The sequence below is a fragment of the Lacerta agilis genome, chromosome 3, assembly GCF_009819535.1.
Source record: "Lacerta agilis isolate rLacAgi1 chromosome 3, rLacAgi1.pri, whole genome shotgun sequence".
NCBI classification, from domain to species: domain Eukaryota; kingdom Metazoa; phylum Chordata; class Lepidosauria; order Squamata; family Lacertidae; genus Lacerta; species Lacerta agilis.
The window spans coordinates 2,965,885-2,982,052 of NC_046314.1; the positions used below are offsets into that span (position 1 = coordinate 2,965,885).

The 16,168-nt window shown below is 41.7% G+C and overlaps 1 pseudogene; it reads right to left on the reverse strand.

Moving 5' to 3' along the window:
- Window positions 1-1,145: 1,145 nt before the first annotated feature.
- On the reverse strand, window positions 1,146-15,901 carry LOC117044526 (annotated as a pseudogene).
- Between the last annotated feature and the right edge of the window lie 267 nt (window positions 15,902-16,168).

Below are 16,168 nucleotides of genomic sequence, written 5' to 3' on the forward strand. Positions count from 1 at the left end.
CAGATTACAGGACACAGATAAGACAAATGGGAGGTGGTGTGTAGAATCCGCAGGTGGCAAACTTGAACCATATCTGTTTAAACTTGGAAAAATATCAGGCAAACAATATAAATTACTACATTACTGGGAAGGTTGCAACACCTGAGGAGAAACTCACTCAAGAGAGCTAGAGAGAGATTATTTTGGACACACAGATCAAAGGTAACAATGTGTAAATGAAGAGCTACATTGAACTTCCTAAGTGAGAAGATATGGATTCTGGATGTGGGAAGAAAATTTGGGATTACCATCTAGCAGAATGGGGGGGGGAGCTGGATATTTCTGGAGTGTATATGCTAAATATTTGAATAATTGATATACAAATAATTGGCAGATAGAGAATCGAAAGCCTCTTTTTCCTTTTAATCTCCCCCCCTTTCCCCTCTTATTCACTGTTTTCTTTCTGATTGTTAATTTTTGATAGCACTCTATTGATTTTATTCTTACACATGTTTAGATTTCTGAAGATTTATATTTGGATAAAGGAAGATACATGCAGAGGTGATGGATAGAAGAGAGGGAACAGTGTGAAAAACAGGCCAGGGGTTTTTCTCAGGGTGTGAGGCCGAGAAAGGGGGAAGTGAGAGCTGTTTAGGGAAGCTTTTAATGTTTTCATAGATTATTGTATTTTAACATTCTGTTGGAAGCCGCCCAGAGTGGCTGGGGAAACCCAGCCAGATGGGCGGGGTGTAAATAAATTATTATAAATTATTATTATTAGACTCACTTCTTTGTATGTGGATTGAAGATTAGTCATACAATTATGACAGAGGGATATATACATATAATTTTGTGTTTTATTATGATTATTACTGTTTTTTTCTTCTCTTGTTCTATTTTCTTGTTCTTCTCTGTCCTCTATTTCTTGTCTTTTTGATTCTATTTCCTCTAGATACTATTTAATGTTTTGTGAAAACTTTAATAATAATCTGGGGGGAGAGAGAATGGCAGGGGATGGGACTCCCCTCGGTTTACAGACCACAACATATGCTAAACAAATAGCTGGTGTTGTCTAAGCTACCCACAAACTTTTTGAAAATATTCAGGATGAACACCTGAATAAACAGGTTGTCCGGAAACATCCCAACAGCCTTTCCATTGCCACAAGCATTTATTTTGACTATTAACCAAGATACACAATTACACAAAGAGCAGGATATCAGGTTATTAACAGTCATGAACAGAAGTCATCCATTGCTGTTTATATATAAAGCCAGGCAGAAAATACAGTTGCCCATAAATTGAAGAAAAAAAATACTGCAAGAGTTACATTTTAATTAAGATACCGGGGGAAATAGGCAAAGGACAAGGGGTGATAAAAAAAAATCTGTAAGAGCTGCTAAGAAACAAAAAGCTGCATCTATTCACTAACGAGAAATGAAAGGAGATTAAGTATGAATTGGGGAAAGGGGGTGCAACTTATATTGCATTTTCTCTATAAACATTCAGACTGCTCAATAGATACTCTGTACGTTTCGCTGGGGCTAGTTCTGTGTTGTAAAGGCTGCTCTGGCGACTTGGCTCTGAGTTTTAACAGGCCGGGTCTAGACTAAGGAGAGGGTGGATGTTATTCTGGTCAAATGATGTAGATGTCCCAGGCAAAGCAGCCTCTTGAAAGTGCAAGTCCTTCTTAGTAAATTTTTTTTTACTATGGTGCACAGCACACTGATCACCACTACAAGAGCACAGATGAAAAAAACAGTGGTACCGACAAGAATCTCGGTATAGCGGAACAAGGAGCTAATGCCTGCAAGACAAATAAAACTGCTTTGTTGAACTCGTTCCTTCCCGAATGCTTTTTGCGCACAAAATTGCCTTCCACATTCAAAAGAGATCAGCCAACACGTTATAGAACAAGTCAAGGATCTAGGAGACCAACATTCACACTTCATGCCCTCCACACTCAGGACAGGAGTTAACTATCTTAGGGTGAAGACATAACGTTTTTAGAACATAGTTAGGCTGAATTTGGAAGTTCTATTGCACACACAGTGCAAACATAACTTGCCCTCTTCTGGAAAATAAAGCCCTGCTTTCTGCTGCATGATGCAGTTTGAATTTCTTTGTTTAAAAGCAAATCTGGGATAAAGCCCCCTGTCCATTAACCAGAGGCGGAGGAAGCCTCTTCGCCACCCAGGCTGGTGGGGCGGAGGCACCCCCCTGGGGGCGGGGCGTCGTGGCGCGTGCGCCGTGACACCACACCGCGGCGGATGCACTGCGCATTAGGATCCGGCCGGTGCTGCTGCGAGCTGGCGAGCGAGTGGTGGGTCGGGCAGCCCCGTCCGTAAAGAAGCACGGACGGGGTGCCAGGCGGCGGGGGAGGCGCCGGGGAGTGTCACCCCCCATCCCCCGGAACTGGGGGCAGAGCGCCCCCCTACGCCCCACCCTTCCTACGCCACTGCCATTAACACCCATAGGTTAAAAACCATCACTTCATTACACTGCTTAGAGCAGTTTTGCAACTATCAAAATGTTTTGCTGTTTCTTTCTTTTTCTTTTTTATAAGGTCGAGGAAAAACATAACAGAACAAAGTGCACATCACCTGAAACAAAAGGAAGACAGCTCACCAAGTGTGAAGCAAAATGCAGGACTGAAGGCTGAATCAGCATAAGGCTTGCTGGCACCCATGCCTGAATATCTGTCTGTCATGCAAATTGTTAAGGCTAAGCTCACACTATTGAAGAACTCACCGTGACTGCTTTTAAACACTGTGTCCACCTTCATCCATATATTCTCAGGTGATATGAACAGAAGCATAACTACATCAAAGACTTTCAGGAGCCACGGTACAACTAAAAAGGCACAATCTTACTCTGACAGCTTAAGAGGTTGCTACGGTAAACTGGCAGATTGAATTTCCAATGCAAATAGCGCAGTTCTTCTAAGATGGACAATTATTTCAAACTCACCTTCTGTCTGAGTCTACAAGATTTACTGTTCATAAGGGAAAAAAACCCTTCCGTAGAATGAGCCCACTCTTGTGCCAGCTGGCTGGGGTTTAAGAAGAGGAATATACTTCGACATGCACATCCCACTACGAGCAAGAGAACACCTTCCAGATTCAGATGTGCACCGAACTGATATCCCATAGAACGAGAAGGGGCACCTTCTAATGGTCCCAAGTGTCTCTGTTTTATTTTGTGATAAGCATTTATATTTTAGTTTTAACATTTTAATGTAAACTGCTGTTATGTTAAGCAGCATAACATATTTACTATTCTTATTCATTATTTTTATTCATATCCTTAAGTATTCTCATTCTAATTCCCAATACTGAATAAATAAATAAATCCCAAAGCAGATTTATAAATACATACCTGTCCGTGGATTATGAAAGCACAGAGTTCCTGATTTTTTTGGAGAATGATCCTCATAACCTCTTTACATTGACATATATGTACCATATCCATTGAGACAGATTGCCTTGTCACCACACAGCCCAATCCCAGAGCTGCATTCATTCACATCTGGCAGGAAAGAGAGAGTAACATTGTTCTGCAGTAACGTGGTTATAAACTTTGAATAGCATTTCAGACTACCAGTCATATAAGCCAAAGCTAACCAATTAAGTAGGAATTTAGTATACGGCCACTCATTACTTCTGTCTCCCATGGATTGGCAGAATAAACTCCAAGACGACAGCCCTAAGTCACATAGGTGCAAGGAGAAGCAAGAAGAAAAAGGTGTTACACAATCCCAGCTAGACAGATATAAACTAGAAACAACTGATACAAACAATTCTGAAAACAGAGGACAAGTCAAAATAATAAAAATATAAATGAAAATGTTGGGGTGTGCAATGCTATGGCATTCCATATATATGGAATAAAATAGATTTTCCTTAAGCTTTGGCTTCTCATGATGTTAAGGCAAAAAATAAAAAAAAAAAAATCCTTCCAGTAGAACCTTAGAGACCAACTAAGTTTGTTCTTTTATTAGCCAGCTACCTTTTTAGATATGAGCACTACAAGCAGTATCTGAAGTATTATAGCTGATTAATTTCCCATCTTCTCCTTTTCTTCACCTCTTTCAAGTAGGCATTTAAGAAAAAATCCCTCCCACTTTTCCTGTAGCATTCATTCTATGGTACCCCACCCCACACCCAAATCTTTCACTCACAATGATCTCTTCATGGTTAAAGTAGAAGAGAAAAGAAGAAGAAGAGTTTGGATTTGATATCCCGCTTTATCACTACCCGTAGGAGTCTCAAAGCGGCTCACATTCTCCTTTCCCTTCCTCCCCCACAACAAACACTCTGTGAGGTGAGTGGGGCTGAGAGACTTCAGAGAAGTGTGACTAGCCCAAGGTCACCCAGCAGCTGCATGTGGAGGAGCGGAGATGCGAACCTGGTTCACCGCTCTTAACCACTACACCACACTGGCTCAACCAGTATGTTGCAACCACTTCCTCACAGGTGGAAGCACTGCACAACCTCCATTACGGCTGCACTAGAAATCCTGCTCAAGCATGTACTTTGCATGTGGCGCACCAGAATGTCAACAAAATTGGCTGAAATGTCAAGGGTGGACAATCTTCACCACCACTAGCTTTTTAACTTGACAACCCTGAAGCTCCATCTGCACTATACACCTAAAAGCATTGTTATACCACATTAAACTGTCATAGCTTCCCCAGAAGAATCCTGGGAACTGTAGTTTGTTAAGAGTGCTGTGAGTTGTAAGAAGACCTGTTCCTCTCACAGTGCTAAAATTCTCAGAATTCCCTGGAAAGGATTGGCTGTTGTGTTGTGTGAAGGCTGCCATAAACAGATTGCCCAGCACACTTCCGACCGGACTTTTAGAGAGTTGAAATACAGTCTGCAGCTAAGCATGAGGAAATTGGCCTTGAGTCTTGATTGATGAGCTACACACGATTGTTCTAGACAGATTACTTTATTGCCTGTCATTAAACTTAACAGTTGCTATTTACAGAAACTACTGTGGATCCCTACAGCGGCAGATCTGCTTGCATCATCTCAGCAGATCAAAACCGAAACTCTCTTAGTCACTCTCACATAATGCGCGTGTCCATGACTTCACTGTCTTATCTTTGCACGGGTGTAAACAATCCAGCTTCAAAACCATCTTACATGCAGAAACTCATGAAGACAGTTTTCTGAAAATGAATGACTAGTTTCCCCAACAAAATCATGCTGAGAATTGTAGCTCTGTGAGGGGAAATAGAGGTCTCCTAGCAGTCCCCAGGGATGCCATAACTTCTTAAAGTGGTATGATACTGCTTTAAATGCATAGTGCAACTGGGTCATGGACATTGAGGGGATAACCCATAGACTTCATGTACATGGTTTCAACAATGACTTGCTTTGGAGCAGGACCTGTCATTGTAAAATAAAGTGCTAGAAGCCAAAGGCAAATGTGCTTCAAACTCCATGAGGGGAAGGCAGATGGAGAAACAAGATGATTTGGAGAGAAGCAACTGTTGGGAAGAAGAGTTTGGATTTGATATCCTGCTTTATCACTACCCTAAGGAGTCTCAAGCGGCTAACAATCTCCTATCCCTTCCTCCCCCACAACAAACACTCAGAGAGTTATGTGGGTCAAACTGCATGCAATACTTGGATTGCATCCTTCAACTGATATCAACTAGAATGAAGTTTCAGTCCATTTGATGCCATGTAATCGACTTCTAAATTGATTTAGCAGACACTGACACAATGTTAAGGTGTAATTCAACACCACCCTATTACAATCGTTCTGTCTGCAAAAGCATTTTTGCTTGCATGATAGAACAATGCCCCCTGTTTGCTGTTCTGGGGGATCTCCTGACCCCACCCCCACCCCCCAAGCCTATTTGGGGGAAGCCCTCTTGTGCTGGCTCTCATTAATGCAATTGTTCAATTGAATCCATCCCTGTGTGATCAGCTTAATTGTTCTGTGGATTAAATGGCTACTTTCCTCCTGCCTTCACTGATGCAAAAATAGCAAGCCCAGAATTTTATTCACTTAATGATTAAAGTTTCTTTTTTAGCTAGTGACAGGAAGGCCTGTGGAATTTTCCCCCTCTCTCCCCAATCCCAGACCTCCCCATTTCTATCTAACTTGTTGTTTTATACCACCCATAAATAGTGTAACTCTTTTTACACACCTCTCACCACAACTGTCTGAACCTTGCCAACTTCCACAGATGCTCCACCAAGGTCTTCCAGTTGCAAATGCAATAAGTGAGATATATTTTCTTCTGGTGTTAGATGGAGCCAGAACATGAATATCAGGTTTGGGCCATTTGTCTACATATAAAAATGGAAGTATTAATTTAATTGAGTGAGTACATTAACATTCCCTTCTCTAGTAGCTGAGCACATATAATAAAGGTATTATCTCAGCTTGGGAATAAGAAGACAGAAGGCAAGTTGAAGGTTTACTACAGAGAAGGAAGGAAGAAGGGTTGGAAAAAATTTGTTGGCTTTTCCTCATTAAGTGCAACTGATAAAGAATAGCACGCAAATTCAGGGTGCTTTAAACCAGTTTGTTACCATTATAGGGCAATCTAAAGCTAAGTTGACATACCTGTCAGTTTCAGTTTCTTCTTTCCTTATAATTTCCTTTAACTTGACTTCCTTGACTTTGATTGAGAAGAGTTTCACTTTCTCTTGTACCTGGAAAAAAAATGCCCAACTGTGGGTTTATATTACAGATAAACAATGGTTAAATCAATGGCAACTGAAACAAAGGAGCCAATAGCATAATTAATAGCCTGTTCAAAATAACAACGAAAGCCTCACCCAGGTATGGTGGATCTCAATTTTTCCTATGCAGGTATATGTAATATAAAAATAGCACTTTGTTTTTATATCTTTACTTCAAGTGTTTCAAGATAACACTGCACCTGTAATAAATATGCATTATATATCCATTATATCTTCAATATGTTTCCACTTTTCTTTCCCTTCTTCTAACTCACAAAATTCTTATTCCATTTCTCAATATCAACATCTCCTAGTTACTCTGAATCTCTTTCACAAAATCTCCCCATACATTGGTTGCCTCTTATTATTCCAAAAACAATGAATGCTCACCATTTCTCCAAAGATGTCTATTTCCTTGTGTGCCTTCTGGTGATTCTGTGTGCTTCCATTTTATTCGTCACAAAAAGGTGAAAATCCAACCTTTCTGCTATCTTTAATTTGTCTGAATACCCATGTTTAACTAACTTTAATTTATTAAACTCATTTTGTGGAACTGACATGATACCAGCATCAACATGATGTGCACAGGCAAGTGTGCCCCCACCTCAAAAATAAAGAACTAAAATTGAGGACTTGAAACTACTCTATTAAAAGGATCGACATACTATAATAGCATTACAAACACAATCGGCTTTATCATACAACCAGTGCCATTTGTTTTCTTACCTGACTCTTAATAGAGTCTATGAGAGCTTTTTCCAACTCACTTCCAATGGGAGAGCTCCATCCTTTGTTTTCTATACCAAAACTTATTTCAAACAGAAGATCTGCAGAAGACCCAAAGATTGCCAAAGTACAGTGAGGATAGAGAAAAAACAGAGCAATTCCTACAGCTTGCCACTTCGTGTTTAAAGCTAACAGCCCCCCATAGCCAGTGCGGTATAGTGGTGAAGATGTCAGACTAGGAAGTGGGAGACCAGGGTTCAAATCCACACCCAGCCATGAAGCTCATTGGGTGACCTTAGGCCAGTCACAGTCTCTCAGATGGACCTACCTCACAGGGTTGTTGTGGGGATTAAATGAGGAGGAGAAGCATGTATATCTCCTTGAGCTCCTTGGAGGAAAAAGTGGGATATAAATGCAGTAAAGAAATAAGTACAAAGAAAAGTGTTCCCTGCCCCCAAAGGGCCTACTTGCAGCAATGGTATCATTTGTTTAACAGTCAGTGTTGTTTCAGGTCACCCAACCATTTAAAGGATCTACATTGGGCTCCCAGTGCTGTCCTTTAAAGCCCTAAACAGCCTTGGCCCAGTATACACGAAGGAGTGTCTCCACCACCATCGTTCAGCCTGGACACAGAGGTCCACCTCCAAAGGCCTTCTGGCAGAAGTGAAGCTACAGAGAACCAGGCAGAGGGCCTTCTGGGTAGTGGTACCCTCCTTGTGGAATGTCCTCCCATGAGATGTCAAGGAGATAAACAACTACACAACTTTGCAAAGACAGCAGCCCTGATAGGCAGCCCTGTATAGGGAAGTTTTTAATGTTTGATGTTTTGTTATATTATTATATCTGTTGGAAGCCACCTAGAGTGGCTGGGGCAACCCAGTCAAATGAGTAGGGTATAAATAATAAAATTTATTATTATTATTATTATTATTATTATTATTATTAGTATTATATTAGTAGTAGTATTATTAAACTACACTGGGAAAGCCAGTTTTTTTTTTAAGTTCTTCCACCCTTGAGGAAGGGGATATGGAAATTTTACCTCCAGGATTGTGCTCAGATTCCAGTACAAAATTATTGTCACGGGGCTTCAAAACAGAATCCCTCTCTATGGAAGAAAGACAACGGAAAAATATCAATCTAGTATCCGGAACATGAGAGTTCTAGTGCAATGCCCATAAACAGCAAAAGTCAGAAGTGTATCTGACTCACATGTACAGTTTATTGTAAAATAATCCTCCCCCACCCTAGCCCCATATGCAACATGTGGAATGAAAATATACTTTATGCTTGCACACATGTTTATATACACAAGTAAAACATTTTTCGCTGAACACAAGACACCTGACAGCCTTCAGAGAATTGGGGGCATTTGTCTTGTGGTATCTTAAAGATTCAACAAATGGATTGTGGCATAGTCTTTTGTGGACTAGAATATCAGTCGGTAGGCGGATATAGACACAAACACAAAGAAAATGAGAGAGAGAGAAAACATAGTTGCCGTTTTGTCAAACAGTAGGGTTCCATTATATATTTTAAAAACACAATTAAATACTAACAGTACAGAGTGAAAATTCTGCAAAGGAAAAGCAGTGACCATTGATAATAAAAGTGACTGACCAGTACTGAACGAGTGGGGAAAATTCAATGTGTGAAGCAGCTCGGATTTAGAGTGACAATTTTGTTTTGTCTGCTAATAGTTACTGACTCCCCCTTCTATATGGAACACTAGAAAAAGCTGAAAACCACACACTGCTCAATGGAGTTAAGCCAGATTTCCCGAAACACACAGGCTAGCAAGGATTTCTTCTGTACTTTCCCCAATTAGCTCTGTGCATTTATCAGTTGATAGATAAGCAGTTTAGAGGTAACAAGACTTACCATAGGAATTATTCTCTGCTTTCAATGAAGTTTTATGACTTGACACCTGATCAGAAGGTGAGTAGGAAGGATTTGGGTTTGTGCTCTTCTTTTGCAGTCGCTCTGTGTATCTGGTTACTGGATCGTTGAGAGGCGAAGTAGAAACTGCCTCTACTTGGGTACCTTTTGAATTCTTTGAGGGAACAGCCTGGAAATTCGTAGCTGTAGTGGTTGTGGGCCCCAAGAGTTTCCTATTAAGCATCCTTAGAGAAGGAGCAGGCAGCACATTAGGGTACCCTACAGTGGTCAGATAAGTTTTGGCTTGGCTGTAGGAATGTTGGCATTTCTGTAGTGAGCTGCTGCTCCACGAGATTCATTTTTTCCTACATCAGTAGTCACTGCTATGTACTTATCACTGTTGCCGTTCTTCTCCATAGGCTTGATTGTCCCTCTGCTCTCCTGTAAATACTTCCTGCAGTTCCAAGTGTTGAAATTCCATTTCATCCATGATTTTCCTGGAGAACTCAGAATTAGTGTGCAGTGAGTGAGGAACCTGTTCTTGCTTCTTCTCTGGGATACTTTTAGGAGGTGAAACTGGAGTTCTCTGATCTTCCATGAACATTTGTGGAAAAGTAGTGTCACTCAAGGCAGATGTTCCAAATATTGTTCTCCCAGTATTGCTCATGTATGCAGGCTTCCAGCGTGTGGTTATGTGCTCACTATTTTGAAGACTGACAGATTCAGTGGCAGTTCCATGACCTTTCATTGCCACGATTTTGTCATCATTCTGACCTTTTGGGACACACGTAGTGTAGCTGAAGAGGCAATTGGCTTGTACATAATTGCTTTTTCTTCATTCTCAAAACTGCTTGATTCTAAGACTAGAGTTTTTTTGAAATTGCTGGAAGAGGTTTCATTCCCATTCCCAATGTCATCAACAGATGGCTTAGCAACATGTATCCTCTTTATGTCAAGAGGTTTCAAGGTAACTTTTTTTTTGGTTTTCAAGAGAGAAACTGTAGGCTGTAGGAATGGTTCTAAGATTGTAGCCTTGCCATTTCCACGCCACCTCTCTTTACTAGTCGCAGGAAGTCCATTTTCGCTGCTAAGCTTTCTACTACTGTTTGCAAAATCCAAAATATGCTGTGAGTGCATTATAAAAGACTTAGGAGAAAGTCCAGCACTGCTGTTAGATTTCACAACTGGCCTTTCACCACCAGTAAAAGTTTCATAATCTTCAAATACATAATACCGTCCTTTAAAATGTTTATGACTATGGTTGTGAGAAGACATTGTTGACAAAAACACTATGGACAGCCACAGCCTGTGCAGCGAACACCAAAGTACCATGGTTTCTGCATGCGTAAGTTACTTTGCTTTCAACACTTGACAAGACTCCTTGGAATATGACCTTATCCTGATTTTCTTCACACTGTGAATTCCCTTCAAATCCTTCTATGTAAATCAAGATGTGCTTGTGAGGACCAGCCCAGATAGTCCAGTTGCACCAGCTGTTGCCCGGAATCCTGCTCAGATCTGGAGGAGAAAAAGTTCCAGCGTCACCCTCCAACACAGCGTGGCAACTTGTTACAGGAAGATACACCAGCATCCAAGGGAATCCCAATTCTGTAGGTGGAAGATGAAAGAAGGTGTACAATCACCATCACTTTGGGCTCATCCACACTTCTTGCCTAGAAAGCATGGGTCCAATGGGTTTTCTGCTTGTCCTATGCTTTCTTGGCACCCCTCTTTCATGCTAATCAGAATAGATGGCAATTTGCGGAAAAAAACAATTGCCATTTGTTCCAATTCAGCACTAAACTGCGGGTTTCCCCCAGGCAGTAGCGGCAGAACAAATGGAAGTTTGGATGATCCATTTATTGAGCATGGTTGGTTTATTGTGTTAGAAGAGCGCAATAAAATTGCTAGCACATTTGCAAAGCTAAGTAGGGACTGGTCTGGTTTCATACTGGATGGAGGATTCCTGCATTGCAGAGGATTGGACTAGATGACCATTATTGTCCCTTCCAATTCTACAATTTTATGAGTCTATGAGATACATTTTTCCCTTGTTAATGATCCACTGCATAAATTGTATAGCTTGATCTTTATGCATTTTACACTTGAGAAGAGTTACTTTTGAAATACAAGACAAACTAGGGGACACCCAAATACCCTGGCTATTATACGACCAACTACATGCCTTCTTAAACAATCCAGCAGTAAAATCAGCAGCTGCTAGGCCCTTGACCACCTTTGGAAACCTTCTCCTGACAGCAGAGGGACACGGCAAAGGGATGATATCCACAATACTGCTCCAAAACCCCAAAACCCCTTGCCACAATCAAAGAACAATGGGAGCATGACAAAGGCTGTGAATTTAACCCAGCCCAATGGGCTAGAATGTAGTCTAAACCTCCCTTTAAATCCATCTCAGCCAAAAGAAAGGAACTCACTCTGAAACTCACCTACAGATGATACTAACACCATAGAAACTGGGGAACCTCACCCAAATGTTGGAGGCTGCACTTCCACAGGCACACACCTCCGCATGTGGTGGGAATGCCCCCAAATCCATCTCTTCTGGACAGCAGTCCTACAAGTGATAATCCAATGCTCCTGCACCAGCATTTAGGAAATGCGGGGAGTGTTTATTCCTTTATTGTAAATGGAACCTGACATTGTCTACTCAGAAGTAAGTCCCACTGTATTCAATGGTGCTTACTCCCAGGTAACTGGGTCAGGACTGTACAGCCTTACACTGCAACCCAAAGAATTTTTACTCAGAACTAAGTCCCACTGAATTCAATAGGGTGTACTCTCTTGTATGTTACTGAACATTTTCAGAGTTCCATTATATTATATTATAATATATATATTCTTATATCCCACCTTTTCCCCTGACAGGGACTCAAGGTAGCTTATAGCTACAATTTTATCTCATTCCATTTATCTGTGGATCCCTTCCTTTGCACCTTTTAAAATATATTTTTACAATAACCCTGTGGTGTAGGGGAGGCAGAGAGGTTGCAATTGGCTCAAGGTGACCAATGTCGATGTGCATATGACATCAATGTGTGCAGAAGAAGCTTACTGATGTAGGAGAGGACGTCCCTATTTTCATTGGAGAAATAGTGGAGGGGTGTGTGCATCCCCTTTCTTCTGGCTGCATTGCTTCTAATCAATCAGTGATGCTGGGCGGGCGGCGGCAGGGAATCTAATGGACATACAGTAACTCATGGGTCACCAACCTTTTTGGGCCAGTGTGCACATTTCAAATGTTCAGGAAGTGCCATGGGAGCGCGACATAACACAAAATGGCTGCCACATGTAAAATAACACAAAGAGAGATAGGACCACTTCATCAACAGAAAAAGGCACCCATGTCAGCCACTGCTGCACTTGCTTGCAGAAAGAAGTTATTTCCATCTCTCTTCTGTTCAGAATGGATGGGAGGGTGGGTGTCAAATCCTTGCAGCCAAGGAGTATTGGCATTATGGTTTTAAAGAGGATGGAAAGATAAACAACCACCACCTCCTAGTCAGTGGTCTGGAAAGCTCACTGCCCTTTCTATGTTTGAATTTATTGCCTATAATTGTTAATATAATTTGGATACTGATTGGACATAGTGATTTATTGATTTATCTGTAAAAGTCAGGATCAATTGAATATTTTATTGTTAATGTTTCTTTTTCATTTCTGTTGTATTTGCAAAAAGAACTTGTTTAAGGTAGTGTGAGTTGGAGAGACTGAGCTGGTGCAAAGAGGAACTCAGCAGAAGCAGCGATCTGTCTCTTGCTCCCCTGCCCACGCTCAGGTATATATGGGATTCCACCCAGGTTCTGACCCAGCTTAGCTCTGCCAAGGCTGCTGCATCTGTAGCCCACCTCCAGGGGTCACATTAGGTTCTGGATTATAGAGATCCACAACACAGGACAAGGCAGAAGGGGAAAGCCCTGGAGAACAAAAACTAGGTTTTGCTTCTGATAAAAGTTGAAAAGGTATCTAGACAAAAAGGTAGGCCCAGTGCTATTTTTTCTAGAAAAAGAGGTACCAGAACTCACCATGAACACCGCCTCATTCTCTTAGAATGGCAATGGCATCCATCTGAGAAGAGCTGGAACTCTGTTCTGGCAAGTTCTGGCTGAAAAAAGCCCTGGATAGGCCTGTCATTCAAATTAACTCTAAATAGCTGCACTGAGTCCTGTCAGGGGGAAAGGCAGGAAATAGAAAGAGAGTTGGAAGGGACCCCAAGAATCATCTGGTCCAACCTGATGCAGTACAGAAATCTCAACACACAGTCTCCCATCCAATACCAGACCCTGCTTAGCTTTGCAAATGTGCTAGCAGTTTTACTGCTACACCACTAGGAGGCTTAGATAATGATAGAAAAGGAGCAATGCAATAATTAAGGGCAATGCAATTTTATTGGCATTCAATGCTTTGAGCATCTGGAAGCACTTCATACATTGTATTAGTTATGCTTATGGCAATGTGGCCAGGCAGTTGGCATTCTACCTGTATTGCAGTATAGCCGTATTGCTCACAGGCCAACTATAGGTCTACAATAGACAAAGAGACAGCTCAAAAGATCTGCTCAGGACAAGCTCCCCCTGCCCCACAACACACACCCCAGAAGCCGACTGCTGATGTTGACAGATCACTGGTGGGGAACAAGTGGAAGCCTGCCTGAGTTTAGGTAACTTCAAAATAATGCTGACTCTGGACACGCCTTGAGAGATAACACAACTGCTGAACAGGACAAAGGTGGCTTGCGATTTGCCAGTTTTCAAGGCAAGAGAAAACATTTCTGAAGATTTATCACAGGGCCACTTCACACATCCTTTCCAGAGATAAAACAACTCCACACCATCCAGGATTAAGAATGAAGCTGAAAATTCATTTTATTTTACTTCTCGGCATATACGTGCAGTTGGCATGTAAGTCAAAAGCTGACAGCGCTTGCTCCTTGGTGGTGACTGGAGGCCACTGTTGTGGTTCTGACAGTATGGAAAACACCACACTAATCTTCTGACACCAACCAGTCAATCATTATGCCACTTGGACAAAATCTGCTGAAGAAAATGTTGGAAGTTTGTACTTCCTATCCTATTTGCTGTAAGCTATAAGGAGCACAAATACAACTATCTGAGAACTATAGGTTATATGTTTCAGAAGTAACAGCCTCCATCTTCTTGCATCTGAGCCTCACATCCAGTAATGGGATTTGCTTTGCTTGACTTCTTCTTAAGGCTCTGTTTGCAGCTCCAAGGCACTGAACCAACACCTCCCTCCCAAGTGCTCCCAACACAGAGAGATTCCAGGGATATGGTGCTGCAGCCCTTCCAGTTCCTCCGTTAATCTGAATCTTCTCATTGCTCAGCTGCAAAGTTCATAACCTGTGTAGCTGAGCCTGAAATATTGGCTTGAGGAAAACTGGAAAAAAATAAGTCAAATCACAGAATCCCACTGGTGGTCATCTGAGGGGCATGAAAACACCAGATCTGCAAAATTCAAAGAACACCCTAAAGCTGGAATAGGAGAGGCAGCTGTTTCTGCCATGAGAGTGATGTGATACTTTAGAAGTAAACATATTGTAAATACTGCCCTGTGGGCACTTGAGCATTTAAAGTGTGGGGGATACGAAACAAACACACCACTACCTTCCCAGATTAAAACAGGGACTGGAAATTTCTCTAGCAGTTCTCCCTCTTCGTTTTAGCAGAGCCAAGGGCTTAGTCAGGAAGAACAGCAGCAGCAGAAATCCATTGCTCACAGGCTCCTTGCCCTGCAGCAGCCCCACTCTCCATCCTGGAAGGAAGACAACTTACTAGCCTCTACGGATTACATTACCATTTGAATATCTCTTGGTATTGAGCCTAAACTGCAGCCACACTGCACCCCCTCCCCAGATCCAAAGTACACAAATCCCAACAATACTTGTGCACGGTACAAAATTGCTGTCAAACCACCCATGAATGAGTCATCTTTGCTCCTTCAGACTGTCAATTTTAAAGCTCACCTGGTTTTGATTCCCGGGATCCATTAAGTTGTGTCTGCCTAAAAAGAAAACCAAGGGATTTGCTCTTATTATTATGCAAGTATAGCACAGATACAAGTGCTCTTCCCTACTCACGGCCATTCCAGGGCTCACTGCTTATTAAGTGCCAAAATCCCATTAACTCCAGGAAGTGCAGTGTTTACTTTACAGAGGAAATGGTGCGTTTACTTAACATATATGGCTATTTCTACCAGAGGAACATGGGATATAAATGGAAGAACGAGGCACTTACATGAAGCCCTCTTGGGGCAAGGTGTTTTGACTTGACGCTTAGGACAATGCCAATACTCACCCATTCATCATGTTTTCCTACATCAAAGTTTGGCGTCAGGAAACCCCTGGAAGCTTGATTGTAGTATCCTTCCCCAACGAGCACGAGCAAAGCAAAAGGAGAAATAATGCCAGTGGGGAAAACAACTTCATCATAGAGTTTTACCAAGTCCCTCCATTAAACATCTTCACAGTTGCTCCTTTCCTAAACCATTCCGTGTCTGCCGCAGCTGCTTCACTTGCTCTCTCTTAGGGAAGCCTGTTGCTGGAACCTCTCTCACTTTTCAAGGCCAGCCATTTACGAATTCTCCTCCCCACCCAAAGGTACTCCATTATCCAATCAGATTACAAGGTGCCAAGTAGCACTGATTAAATAGTTGAGGGCTCACTTGCTCGAGAGGATGTTTGCATGTTTACTTAGAAGTAAGTTTCAATTTGCTTAATAAGCCAAGCTCCCAAGAAATAAGTTTGCAGGCAGACATAAAAACAAATGGGAGTAGCTGGTGTTTGTTAGCTGTGGACAGTACTCTCTAAGTTGTGGTAAAGCATGCCTTTAAATTTGATA